The sequence below is a fragment of the Myotis yumanensis genome, unplaced genomic scaffold, assembly GCF_028538775.1.
Source record: "Myotis yumanensis isolate MYYU_CA2020_CCGP unplaced genomic scaffold, mMyoYum1.0.hap1 SCAF_11, whole genome shotgun sequence".
In the NCBI taxonomy this organism is placed as follows: Eukaryota; Metazoa; Chordata; class Mammalia; order Chiroptera; family Vespertilionidae; genus Myotis; species Myotis yumanensis.
In genome coordinates this window covers 61,611,746-61,624,784 of record NW_027223762.1, presented here as the reverse complement: position 1 = coordinate 61,624,784, position 13,039 = coordinate 61,611,746, and positions in this window count along the sequence as shown.

The window sequence follows — 13,039 nt, the reverse complement described above, 5'->3', positions numbered from 1 at the left end:
TGTTTACAGTCTAACCTGTTGAGCTCACCTGCACCCACAATTTAACTAGCCCCCGCTAACCTGCTCTCCCCCCAGTTTCTTTTTCCGGCTTTTGTTCCCCAATGTTTAAATCTTTCTCATCCAGTGTCCGAGTGGCTGGTCATACCTGCTAGTTGTCTGGCACAGCTGTGTTCCTCAAGGCCTAGGTCTCACTTCCTCACTGGACCGTTGACATCCATCCAAGCCATCCTACTTCTCCCTCCTCCTCCTCCAGTCTCAGCCTGCAGTTCAGAATGAGTGCTGTTAGATATGCATCCTTGTGCAGGGTTACGGACAGAGATGCATTTGAACACTTCTAACAGTGCTGTTTTTCCAGGGAACCAGATGGCTGCTGATCAAAGCACACCACCTTGTAGGAGATGAGATTGTGTACTTACACGGGAGGTTTGAGTGCTGTGGCAGATTGCTCTGTGGTTCATTCACCAGTCCTGTTGTGCATCAGTACTGTACACTCAGACAGGTTTGCAAAGATTATGCCCTGTGGTAGTGTACACACTATCATATGTATATCTATGTGTTAATTTTTAATATGTTTCTGTTAACTTCAGAGAGAAAGGGAGAGGGAGAGAGAGAGAGAGAGACATCAATGATGAGAAAGAATAACTGATGGGCTGCCTCCTGCATGCCCCCTATTGGGAAATGAGCCAGAAATGCTGGGGTTGTGCCCTGACTGGAATTGAACTGTGACCTCCTGGTTCATAGTTCAATGTTCAACCACAGAGTGACACTGGCCTGACTTATGCATTAATTTTTAAAGTACTGATTCTTTCAACATAAACATCTAATTTTGTTGAAAAGAAGGATCCCTGAGAGTACCTTGCCAGCATGATTGTCAAGTGTGTGCTCACAAGGTTCATTGTTCCTGTGCTGGGACCTCCCCAGTCACAAAGCTGACTGGCAGCCATATCAGACTTTCCGTCAGCGTGGCTCTTCCTGTTTTATCCCCCCTGGTTATTCCCTGAGACAACACTCCATCCAATTGGCAGCCCTACCCAAGCTGTTTGTAGCCAATTTTCCATATGAGTGGCCTATCTTGGCTCAGGCTTTAGACTTTACTAAAATCTCAAACAAGCAGCAGCTGGCATCGAACCTATCAATAAAAGGCCCAAGACTCTGCACTAGCACCAGCCTGTTTTGCTTCACAGCTGGGTCTTACCTGGGCACTTCCTAGCCCAAAACAAATAGCAGCCATCTGCAGATCTCTCTCTAGCTCCTGCTAGGTGGCCCCAGGAAGTGGCTGACTTTACACCTCTTGGAGGCCCCAAAACCAGTGAAACTGGTGGACAGCTTCATATCATAGCAGATTACAGCTCTGCACATCCACAAGCAACACACTCAAGGAGCTGACTCAGTGAGCACCAAAGCCCCACTGAAACAAGTCCTGTTCCATATGGGTGTCTCCTGCACAGCAGCTCTTCCATTTTGGATGCAACTGGTCCTTACAGCCCATCAGCCTGGAAATCAGTTCCTCCCAGTGATGCCAACGGCAGTCAAGTCTCAACTACAACAAGACTGTGCAGAGCACACAGCACACACAGGAACATACCTAGAGTGCCCTGCTCAGGTGACTGGGGAGTCTGAGCCACTAGGCCCTACAGGAAACCTAATACACAAGTTCTCTCTACCAATTCCAGGAGACATAATAGTTCTACCTAATACATAGAAACAAATACAGATACAGGGAAGCTGCCAAAATGCAGAGACAATGAAACATGTCACAAATGAAAGAAATGGAAGTAAGCAAACTACTGGAGACAGTGTTCAAAACAATGGTTCTAAGGTTACTCAAGGATCTTCACGAGAGATTCAAGGGACTTAATGAGAGCTTCAAAGGAATTAATGAGAGATTCAAGGGTCTTAGTAAGACTTTCAAGGATCTTGGTGAGAATGCCAAAGACATAAAAATAGGACCAGTCAGAAATTAAGCATATACTAAGTGATATAAAGAATAATTTACAGGAATTCAAGAGTAGAGTAGAGGATTCTGAGAATCAAATAAATGATTTGGAATATGAGGAAGCAAACGACACCTAATAAGAAGAACAAAAGGGAAAAGAATAAAAAGGTATGAAGATAATGCAAGGAGCCTCTGAGACAACTTCCAGTGTACCAACATTCCCATTATGGGGGTGCTAGAAGGAGAAGAAAGAGAGAGCAAGATCTTGAAAACCTATTTGAATAAATAATGACAGAAAACTTGCCCCACATGGTGAAAGAAAGAGTCTTGCAAGTTCAGGAAACACAATAAGTCCCAAACAAGATGAATCCAAAGAGGTCCACATCATTACTAAAATGCCAAGAGTTAAAAGAAAAACAGAGGATTTTAAAAGCAGCAAGAGAAAAACATTTAGTTACCTACAAGGGAGCACTCGTATGACTGTCAGCTGAATTCTCAACAGAAATTTTGCAGGCCAGAAGGGAGTGGCAAGAAATAATGAAAGTGATGAATAGCAAGAACCTATAACCAAGATTACTCTACCCAGCAAAGCTATCATTGAGAATTGAACGTCAGATAAAGAGTTTCACAGACAAGAGAAAGCTAAAGGAGTTCATCTCCACCAAGCCAGCATTACATGAAATGTTGAAGGGTATTCTTTAAGAAGAAGAAGAGGCAGAAGAAAAAAAGATAAAAAAATATGAACAACAAAATGGCAATAAATACATATCTATCAGCAACTGAATTTAAAAATCAAAAGAAATGAACAAGAAATCTAATGAACAAAATAAACTGATGAATAAAATAGAATCAGAGGCATGGAAACAGAACAGACTGACAAATCTCAGAGGAAAGGAGAATAGGAAGATATTAAGGAAAATCTTATATGCATATATGCATTACCTATGGACACAGACAATAGGGTGGTGAAGGCCTGGAGTGGGGTGGGATCTGGGTGGATGGGGGCCCTGAAGGGCAAAGGGGGGCATCTATAATGCTCTCAGCAATAAAGATTTTCCTAAAAAACAAAACAAAACAGGATATTTAGATGTGCCCTGACTCTAATCAAACTGTGACCTCCTGGTGTCATAGGTCAATGCTAATAAATATATTAAAACTACTTAATTATGATATATACATGTATAAATAAAAATAAAATATGGTCTGTGTTTCATTTATTTCTTTTTAGGTGCTACAATAAACAGTAATCACAATAGAATTTAGCTATGTTTTCCTAGCCTTTTTATATCATCCTATCTAATAAAAGGCTAATATGCAAATCAACCTAATGGCAGAAAGACCAAGCTATGACACTGTGACACGCACTGCCAACCAGGGGGCAAATGCTCAACACAGGAGCTGCCCTCTGGTGGTCAGTATGCTCCCACAGGGGGAGCAGCTCAGCCAGAAGCTGGGCTCACAGCTGGCGAGTGCAGGGGCAGTGGCAGTGGCAGGAGCCTGCCTTTGCAGCAAAGCTAAGGATGTCCAACTGCCCACAGGGAGCCCCAGACTGTGAGAGGGTGCAAGCCCGGCTCAGGCCTCTAGTAGTTCGTAAAATATGACCTACAACATTTCCTGCCTCCCACCAGAAACTGTCGCCTGTCGTACCTCCTCGATTTGTTGTGTTTGTTCTGTGGCACTATTGAACACATGGCACCAGATACTGTCAGAGGGGGAGATTCAGGACATGACAAGGTATGTTCTCTTTTTGACACATCTTTATATATCACTATAAACTGTATAATAAGAATCCTAGCTAATAACTTAGGTAGAGTTTCCAACAGAGTCCTCTTTCTGGTGTTGCCTTATCTTTACTTTTTCTCTCCTTTGCTTTGTATACATGAGCACATTATGGTATCTAGGGTTGTAGAGGGAAAAAATAATAGAAAGGTTGGGACATTCTGGATTTCCCTTTTTTCAAGGTTTACGCCTGAGGATCATCTTTGGTTTTATAGAGTAACACTTTGTTAAAGGAAACTTCAAAAGCAACTGATTCTTCATATAATAATTTTTACGTTATTTGCATGAAAAGGATTTGTATCTTGAGCAAAGCACCAGTGGTAACTCTATATAAAACCAAAATCATTCATTTTCTGTTGCATGGGACCTGCTCTTTTAGGACTCAGCTGAGCCACAGCACAGTGCAGAGGTGTCACTGAATGCGCAGACTGTCCACTGCTCCTATGTGAGTCGCGCTTGATGATTTTGGACAGCGCTGGCATTATTGATTTTTGTTAGAAAAATACATGGGACATATAGTTGGCTGTGTCACCTTAGGTTGATATTTGCTTTCTAAGAGGGCATTGAAAAGGGAATCTTTCCTATTTTTTATTTCCAATTGTGCTTTTAACTTTGTAGACATACTGGAGACTTTGTTGATTATCTCTCCCACAGGAATAATCATTGTAACACTCCTTGGAGAAAGAAAATCCAAGATAGTCTCTGTTTTCGTAAGCCCTCTAAAGCAGCAATCGCCAACCGGTGGCCGCAGACCGTTGGTGGTCCGTGAGGTCCGAAAGGTGGGTGACCGCTGCTCTAAAGAGCTCAATTTTTTCCTTCCCACTTTCTTTGTATTTGCAAAATGACGGCTGGGAAGAGGCTTTCTAAGTAATTATGTTACAAAATCTAGGTCACATATTTTTATTTCATGAATGAAAGGGTACACACCTGTCCAGTTCTTTATCTTTTTAAAAAAATATATATTTAATGGCTATTACAACGAGGAAGGGAAAGGGACAGAGAGTTAGAAACATCGATGAGAGAAAAACATCAACCAGTTGCCTCCTCACGTCCCCTACTGGGGATTGAGCCTGCGTCCAAGGTACATGCCCTTGACTGGAATCAAACCTGGGAGGGATCCTTCAGTCTGCAGGCTGACTTTTTATCCACTAAGCCAAACCGGTTAGGGCTGTCCAGTTGTGAGCACTTTTGCTTTATTAATAACTTTCTCCAAGTAAGGGATTCTGACTATTTTTTGTTTCTTACCTTCCCCTCTTCCTCATTCCCTTGCAAAATCCCACATGTACTTTCCACATATCTTAAGTGTAGAGATGTTCGCTAATGACTCATTATATGTTTAAAGACTATTATTCAACTTTTCACAACTAGGAATCTGATTGTAGAGCTGTATCTATTGATTTCCAATCCAACAGCAGAGCATTCTGAGGGTCTGACTCAGATGGCAGTAAAACTGCTTGTATAAATAAAATAATTGAATTGTTGGTTTAGTTCGAGTCAAGGTATTCTCTGAAACTATTGAGAATTTCGGCAGGAATTTATAACTATTAAAATTTGAAAATTACTTTCTAAGTTTTCTGAGATCTAATAGAACCAATTTTCTTTTCATCCTAACCTGAGGATATGCTTATTGATTTTAGAGAGGGGTGGGGGGAGATAGAGAGACAGAGATTGAGAGAGAGAGAGAGAGAGAAAGAGAGAATGAGAATGAATCATTTAGGTAAGAGAGAAACATTGATTGGTTGCCTCCCATATGCAGCCTGACTGGGGATTGAACCCACAACCTAGGTATATGGCCTGACTGGAATCAAACCCACAACCTTTCAGTGTATGGAATGATGCTCCAGCCAACATTGAGCCACAGCAGCCAGGGCATGGAACCGGGTTTCAGGAAAGAAAACCTTATATTCCTCCTAGAATTTCTGCATACCTGAGGTCCAAAGTTCAGCTATGTCATTGAGAGTAGATGGGACCCCTTGAGGCCTTTGAGTTGATTGAATGAGCTATAATGTGTGCAACGTGCTCATCACTGTGCCTGGCTTGCACGCACTCTTGTGGTTTCAGTCTGCCTGACCCTGTTTTCTATGTCACTGTTACGTGTTTTCTTTACAACAATCCTAGTCCCATAAATTTGGCTGCATTTCTCTGAAACCTTGGCCCTGAAATTTGGAAGCAGAGAGTTTAAAATTTTAGCATCCAGTTAATATCTCATTGGCATAAGCTCATATAGGCAACCATTATTCAAATCCTGATTTGCATAATCATAATGGAAGTAATTTTCCATATATCAAGAATCTCTAAGTTATGTGTAATTTGCTGTGTTCTCAGTTCAGGTAACTACATTTATAAATTTGTTTCCCATTTAGATCACGTTTTGTTTTGCATTATTTTAAATCTCATCATGCTTCCCACAAATGAAGGCTATTAGATTTTTGGAAGGTTCTATAAGAGGAATTGATTTAGGTGCTTATGAAAAAATAACATCTGTAGGTGGGCTTTTTTTTCATTTTTGTTCTTTGACTTTAAGGAATTTGTAATATTTATTGGAGCTGGATAGTTACTAAAAATGCTAATTGGTACTTTGTCCCCCCCTCTATCATAAGTCCAAAGATTTCATTTACTTAAAAAAATTAAATTTATTTTAAATCAAAATAAATTTTTTAGTTAACCAAAATAAAACCATTACTAGTTTAGAAAATAATTAAAACACTTTTAGTTCATTGATTGACAGCCTAGATGTTTAAATTTGTTCTGACATACCTGCATATCTGTTCTCTAAATGTCTTTCTTGCATGTGCTATTTTAATGCTCCTCGCACAGAAAGCTATGCACAGGCTCTTTTTGTTCAAATATTTCCCAAATATGCAGCTTTATTTTGTTCATTTTTCTTTCCTCGAAATGACTTACTAGTTAATATTCTATCAAATCGTTTTGTAGGCAGCTGACTGGTGGGTTTAGGTGTTGTACTGTGTCAACTACTAACTGGAGGGTCTCCGTTCACTGTGATGGGAAAGAGAACTCCCAAGCTGAGCTACTAGGTCAGACTTAACAAAATAAAATGAATGGTTACTTCAAAGGAACTGATCAAATTTCTGCAATTTGGCTGATGGAAAAAATAATTAAAAATGGAGATTGGCAAAATTATGTTGAAGTGGTTAATTTACATTTATAAGTACATAGGATGTAGACATAGACCTTTTATATTTCCTCCTATTTCATGTGCCCAGAAAGATTTTAAATTTCATAGGGAGTGTGTCATAATTTTTGTGTATTCCAAAGCATTGAGCATTGACAGGGAGCTGCCACAGCCGCTGACACAGCTGTGTTCCCTGCTAGAGCCCTTTGGAGTACGGGGCCCAGAGCAGTTAGGAATACAGGCTCAAGAGCTATTTAGAATTTGGGGCAAAGAGCCTTTTTCGAATGTGGAGCAAATAGCAGTTTAGAATGTGGTGCAAATAGCAGTTTAGAATGTGGGGTGAGGAGCCATTTGGAATGTGGGACGAGTAGCCGTTGGCAGTGCTTGCCACAGAGCTGGTGGGCACAGAGACGGTGGGCCCAGAGCCTGTGTGCATAGCAATGGATGGTAGACACAGCCTCAGGATGGACGTTACTGTCCGCGAGCTCATGGAGCTCTTTCTACAGAGCCCGTTGTTAGCAGGGGTGAGTACACCTGCCTCCCTGTCCCATTGCGGGTGCCCTGGCTCCTTTCCCGCCCCCCGAGGTCTCCATAGACCCCACCCGCCTGGGTCCTGGCAGTCCTGGGACTCAGGGGTCTTCACAGGTTTCCAAACTGGGGCAGGGATCCTGGCTTGGGGGCCTGAGGGGTTTCCTACTCTGGAGCCCATGCACCAGGTGCAGAACGCCCTGGCGCTTCCAGCCCTGGACCGAGATGAGTTCACCTGCTCCTGCCAGGGGGCTAGGCTGCGGGTCCAGGCTCTAGATGGTTTGACTCAGTGGTTAGAGTGTTGGACTGCCCACCAAAGGGTCGCAGCTTTGATTCCCTGTCAATGGAATGTCCCTGGTTTGAAGGAGGTGATGTCGGCAGTTGGAAGAGAGGCTGCCCAGTGAGGATGAGGCTGTGGGCCTGCGCTCACACCCGGCAGAAAGGGGAACCAGGTGGTCTGGTGTGGCCTGTGGGCATGAGATCCAGGCTCACCGGGAAAGGATTTCAGGTTATGAAAGGTTTCCTCAAAAAATAAGATTATCATGGACCCAACCTTCTAACATTAGCGCTCTAATATTTTGCCATCTTCGCATTAGATTTTATTTGAAGAATAAGATGCTATCCCTCCTGACCCTCCCCTCCCAAGGCTTACCCTCTTTGTGTGACACATGGATGGTGTGTGACTGAAATCCCTGGGACAGTTGAGGGAGCTCCCACACTGGGAGAAGTGCTGTCTGGTGGGAAGTCAGTGTCCTCCTTGAGCTAGTGTGACAGCAGCAGTGGTGTGTGAGGACAGGGCTTGGCTGCAGAGTGTGGCTGCACTTGCTGAGGAGCCTGCCCGCCCCCCACAGGAACTTGGTGGCTGAGGGTTAATAATGTCAGTGAGGTGGGTCAGCTGTGGGAGAGTGGGCCTAGGTCCCAGGGGGCGTGGCCTTGGGAGGCGGGTGCTCTCAGGGACCCTCCACTGCTCCCTGCCCGGCCTCCGCAGCACCTTACCCTTGTGTGCCCTCAGGTGACCCGCCACCAGGAGAGCCTGTTTGACCTGCAGTGGTTGGAGGTCCCAGACATGGCCCTGGAGGACGTGGAGTACGTCACCAACAACATGACCTTTCGCCTCAGGAGGCTCTTAATTGAACATGACAGATGCAGGGAGGTGTGTTTGCGGGTGGCCCACAGCCTGGGGGATGGGTGGAAAGGGGCCTGGGTTTGGGGCCCTAGTTATGGCTGTGCTCCTCATCCTGACTTCCTCTCAAGCTGCACACTGTCTGTCCTCCTGGCCCATTTCCGAGGGGGCAGGACGTGGGCACTTTCCCTGCAGTGCATAGTCCCCTGAGACACCTATGTGACGACAGAGGTTGAGCTTGGTCCATTCACTCGGCCCTTCTGTCTCACTAAATATATCCTCGCTTCTTAAAAACTCCCCCACTTTCTCCTGCCTCCCTCCTGGCTTTGCAGTCTTGGCTGCCATCTTCTCTTTTACTTTCTTCCGTCTTTTGGTCATTCTTCACCATGTTCTAGTGCGGGCACTGTGCCGGGCACAGGAGCAGGCCGGTGAGACCCCTCTGTCTGCCCTGCTGTAGCTGGTCGTGACCATGACCCAGGAGTGGAACACCAGCAGCCGCCCCAGCGAGGACATGCAGCACCTGGCCATGGAGCTGGCGGACACCAAGGCCACGCTGCGAGGCGTCAGGCAGGAGCTGTGAGTCCCCCAGTGACCCTGGTCTTTCTGCTCTTGTGCCGTGTGTCACCACCCATTGCTCGCACATGTGGTTCACTGCCATGCGGTGCAGCAAACGGGGCAGCTCTCACAGCGCCCTGGAGTGACGGGGCTCTGCTTTGAGCTGGGTCCCTGTTGGGCCCTGGGCTAGCCCGCTCCCTCCCCTCCCTGAGCCTGCACAGCAGAGTTCTGCTGGGCCTTAGGACTCCTGCCAGTCCAGACATGGCAGACTGAGAGCAGCAGCCTGCCGCTCAGCCTCGGGCCCAGTGTGGGTGCTCTTGGCTGGAGGGAGGATGTGTCTCTCTGGTCTCGTCCGGTGGGCCTGTTCCCCCTTTCCTGCAGCTGGTGATGGCACCATGCCCGGTATCTGGGAAGCTGCCTGCCTTCACCTCCCTGCCAGGGGCCTCCCTGCCTGCCTGGCTGTGGAGGGAGGAGTGGCTCTGGGGGCTCCTTCCCTGTCTGCACCCTCAGAGGAAAGCTCAGGTCTGTGGTGAAGTCTGAGAGCAGCAGTGACAAAGTAAAGCTCACCTTGGACTCCAGAGCATTTTTGCAGCCCCACGTGCAGAGGCCCTCCTCACGCCTAGAAGCCAGGATCCCCTCCTTCCCCGCTGTGGTCTCCCAGGTGGTGGGCTTTCCGGGTGCTTCTGAGGAGCCCTCACCACGTGTTCTCATCGCCCCCAGGGAGGAGAAGACGAAGCAGCTGGAGGACGCCAGGCATCAGTTGTACCAGCTGGTGTGGGAGCTGCAGGAGTTCCGGCACAATGTGAGCAGGCCTATCGTGTGGGCCGGGGGTGGGGGGCTAGGACGCCCCAGTCACCGGGGCCCCAGGTCCAGGGATGTGACCTGGGACATCTCTCCTTCCCACCCAAAACTGCGCTGCCTGAGAGCCAGTTTTCCTGGGAGCTGCTGGGGAGTGACATGCTTCAGTGACAGAATGTGGGGCCCACACACAGGGGCCTGCACATGGACCAGCTTGGCCGCCCCTGGCTTCTCCTGGGGCTGCAGGGAATTGGGCCTTCCCAGCCCCGAGGGTGCCCTGAGCCAGGTCCCCTGCCTTTGCCCACCTGCCAGAACATGGAGCTGGCGGCCAGCGCCCAGGCTGCTCGTGCTCCCCTCCCTGAGCTGGACTCCCTGAGGGAGAAGGTTACCTGCATGGAGAGGCTGGAGATGGAGGCGATGGGCCTCAGGCAGAAGGAGAAAGACATAGACTTCTGTGCAGCCGCATGGAAGTGAGCCCAGCAGGGGCAGGCGGCCTGCGGGCACTTTTGTCCTGGAAGAGGGGAGAGGGGCCGCAATGCCTCCCCAGCTGGCCCTCTCCCTGCACCGCAGACTGACTGCCAGACCCCTGGGCTCCCTCTTGTAGTGGAAGGAACAGGGTTGGGAATGTGGTTGAAGGGCCCTGATTCTTCTAGGACTTTTCCTCTTCCTCCTTCATGCCACAATGATGACCTTCTATTCACTAATCTTTTTCTTTAAGACTTCTTGTAATTTCTATGGCTAAATCTTACCAGGACTGTTTCCTCATCTCTAAAACAGAGATAACTGTACTAGTCCGTGAGGTTTATACAAGGAAAGAGGTAAAATACCTGGTATTGGGGCAAGTCCCATATGAAGCTCGCCGTGGTGTAGCCTACTTGGATTCCAAGGTTATGGGTCTGTTCAGAGGAGGGTGTCAGGGCTGAGGGGGGATGGAGACCAAGGCCCAGATAGGGTTACTGAGGCTCTGACCATGCACCCAACTGCCTCACGTGAGCAGTGAGTTCAGGACCCTCTCTTCCAGGCGTGTTTGCTCCTCCCACCTACTCAGGGAGTGGCTGTTCCTGCAGGAATGTTGGTGGCTCACTGCTCTGCTCCCTGGGGAGAAGGCACCCTGGGTGCTGTGCCAAAGCAGCCCGGCCCAGGGGGGTGGGGTGGGGGCCAGCTCTCGGCTTTGTCCTGGAAATGGTCCCCTGGCCCTACTGGTGACTAAGGGCATCAATCTGCAGCACAGACAGGTGTGGGGCACGGGCACCCTCACTCACAGGTAGGAGGGTTGGGGGAGGTCATGTGCAAGCTTCCCCAGGCTGTGGCCTCCGCAGTCTCCTGCACACTGGGAACCTAAGGCAGCCCCCACATCTCAGCCGACACTTTGCCCCGTGGATGGGGGTGGGTTTCAGGGCACAGCCTCTGTCTCCGTGTCTTTTCTGTGCCTGTCCAAGCAGCCTCGCTCAGTCATGCAGACACAGTGACTGAAGGCCTGTGTGGCACCAAGCCCTGCGCCAGGAGCAGGGGATCTAACACAAAGCAAGACTCACTCCTGGCACTGGGGAGCTTCTGGGCTTTTGCAGGGTTTCCCGTGGGAACCCTGTTCCATGTTCTCAAGGTGTGTGCCTCTGGATAGCAGCAGCAACATTTTTAATATCCTATTTAATAAGAGCCTAATATGCAAATTGTCCCCTTGGATGGGAGTTCCACAGGGAGGCCAGGAGTTCGATTGCTTGCTATGACATGTGCTGGCCACCAGGGGGCAGCGCAGAACATTGCTGGCATTGGCAATGCACTGTTACCTCTTGCTGGCTAACTGGGATCTGGGGTGACAGGGATGGAGGTGCTGTAAGAATGCAAGCTCGTTCTCACTCCCCCTGCAACTATCCCCCGGGACGCCAGGGCTCGCCCGCCAGGGAAGCCCCTGAGCTCAGGTGCTGGGTGCCCAGGAGGAGCCCACCCTGCACACGCACAAACTTGTTAAGGTGAGCCAGGCCACAGCAGCCAGGACCACAGGGGCCTGTTGGGCTCCTGGTGGGTTTGAGCAGGAGCTGGTCTGCAAGGCCAGCCAGGAGAGAGCATGCTGCCCTCCCTGCTTCCGGGGGACACCACTGGGTGGCTCAGAGGCCTACACTGCTCTCCAGCCCGCAATGTCCGTCCATGCTCACCGCATCTCCATGTGGAGACTTGGGCACCATGACTCAGGTGCGGGGATGAGGGGGGTGCGCGGGGGGGCCAGCGGCCCAGATGCTGCCCTGGGCCCAGAGGTCAGCTGGCCTCCACGCCAGATGCTCGCACTTGGATCTCCGGCCAAGCCCAGGGACCGCACCCAGCAGGAATTTCATGTACCGGGCCTCTAGTTGATTAATAATTTTGCTGTGAAACTAGTAATGCTTTACACTTTGCATTAGTAAATGAATTACAAGAGAAACAGAGTGGTCCATGGAGGCCAGGCCACAAAGAGGATGAGTCACACTGTTCTCCAAAGCCCGTGTGCTGGGGCCCAGGGAGCCGCGAGGACAGAGCTTGTGCCCTCCCCAATAGCCCATCCAGTGTCGCCACTGAGAAATACATAAAATGGGAGGGTGTCAGTGCCACAACCCGAGGAGACAGGCCTGGGCGCCCCTAGGCACACCTGGGAAGTGGGGGTGCACCGGGTGATCCTTGACTCTGTCTGCAAACACTCATCCCACCTCTGCTGCCAGGGCCCGGGGTGGAGGACAGAGGCAGAGAGAGAGTGCCTGGGAGGTCCCTCTGGTCCCATGCTTTGTCCTTGGCTGAAATTCCCGCCACCAGGGGCAGACATGCGGGTGCCTTGAGGGTCCTGAGCAGCTGAGGGCCAGCTGGCCCTGTCTCTGCCCCTCAGAGAGGGATGGGCACTTTGCTTCCTGGGCAGGGCTTGCTCCCAGAGGCAGTGGAGGCTCCTCAGGCGAGTCCCAGCTCTCACTCCACTTGCTGGGTGTGGAGCAAGCCTTGTCCCGTCCCTCACAGGAGAGGTGGTCCAGGTGCCTCTCATCCCCTCGTGCCCTGGCACCGGGTGGCATCGATAGGAACACGTTTCTAGTGAGCTTATTACGCGAAGTTCTGTCCACAGATGGGGCCCCTGGTTGCGATCGTGCAGGGAGGGGCAGGGTGGGTGGTGGCAAGGCAGGTAGGAGCTGGGTTTAAGATCAGACCGTGGGTCTGGTGGTGTCACACTCTC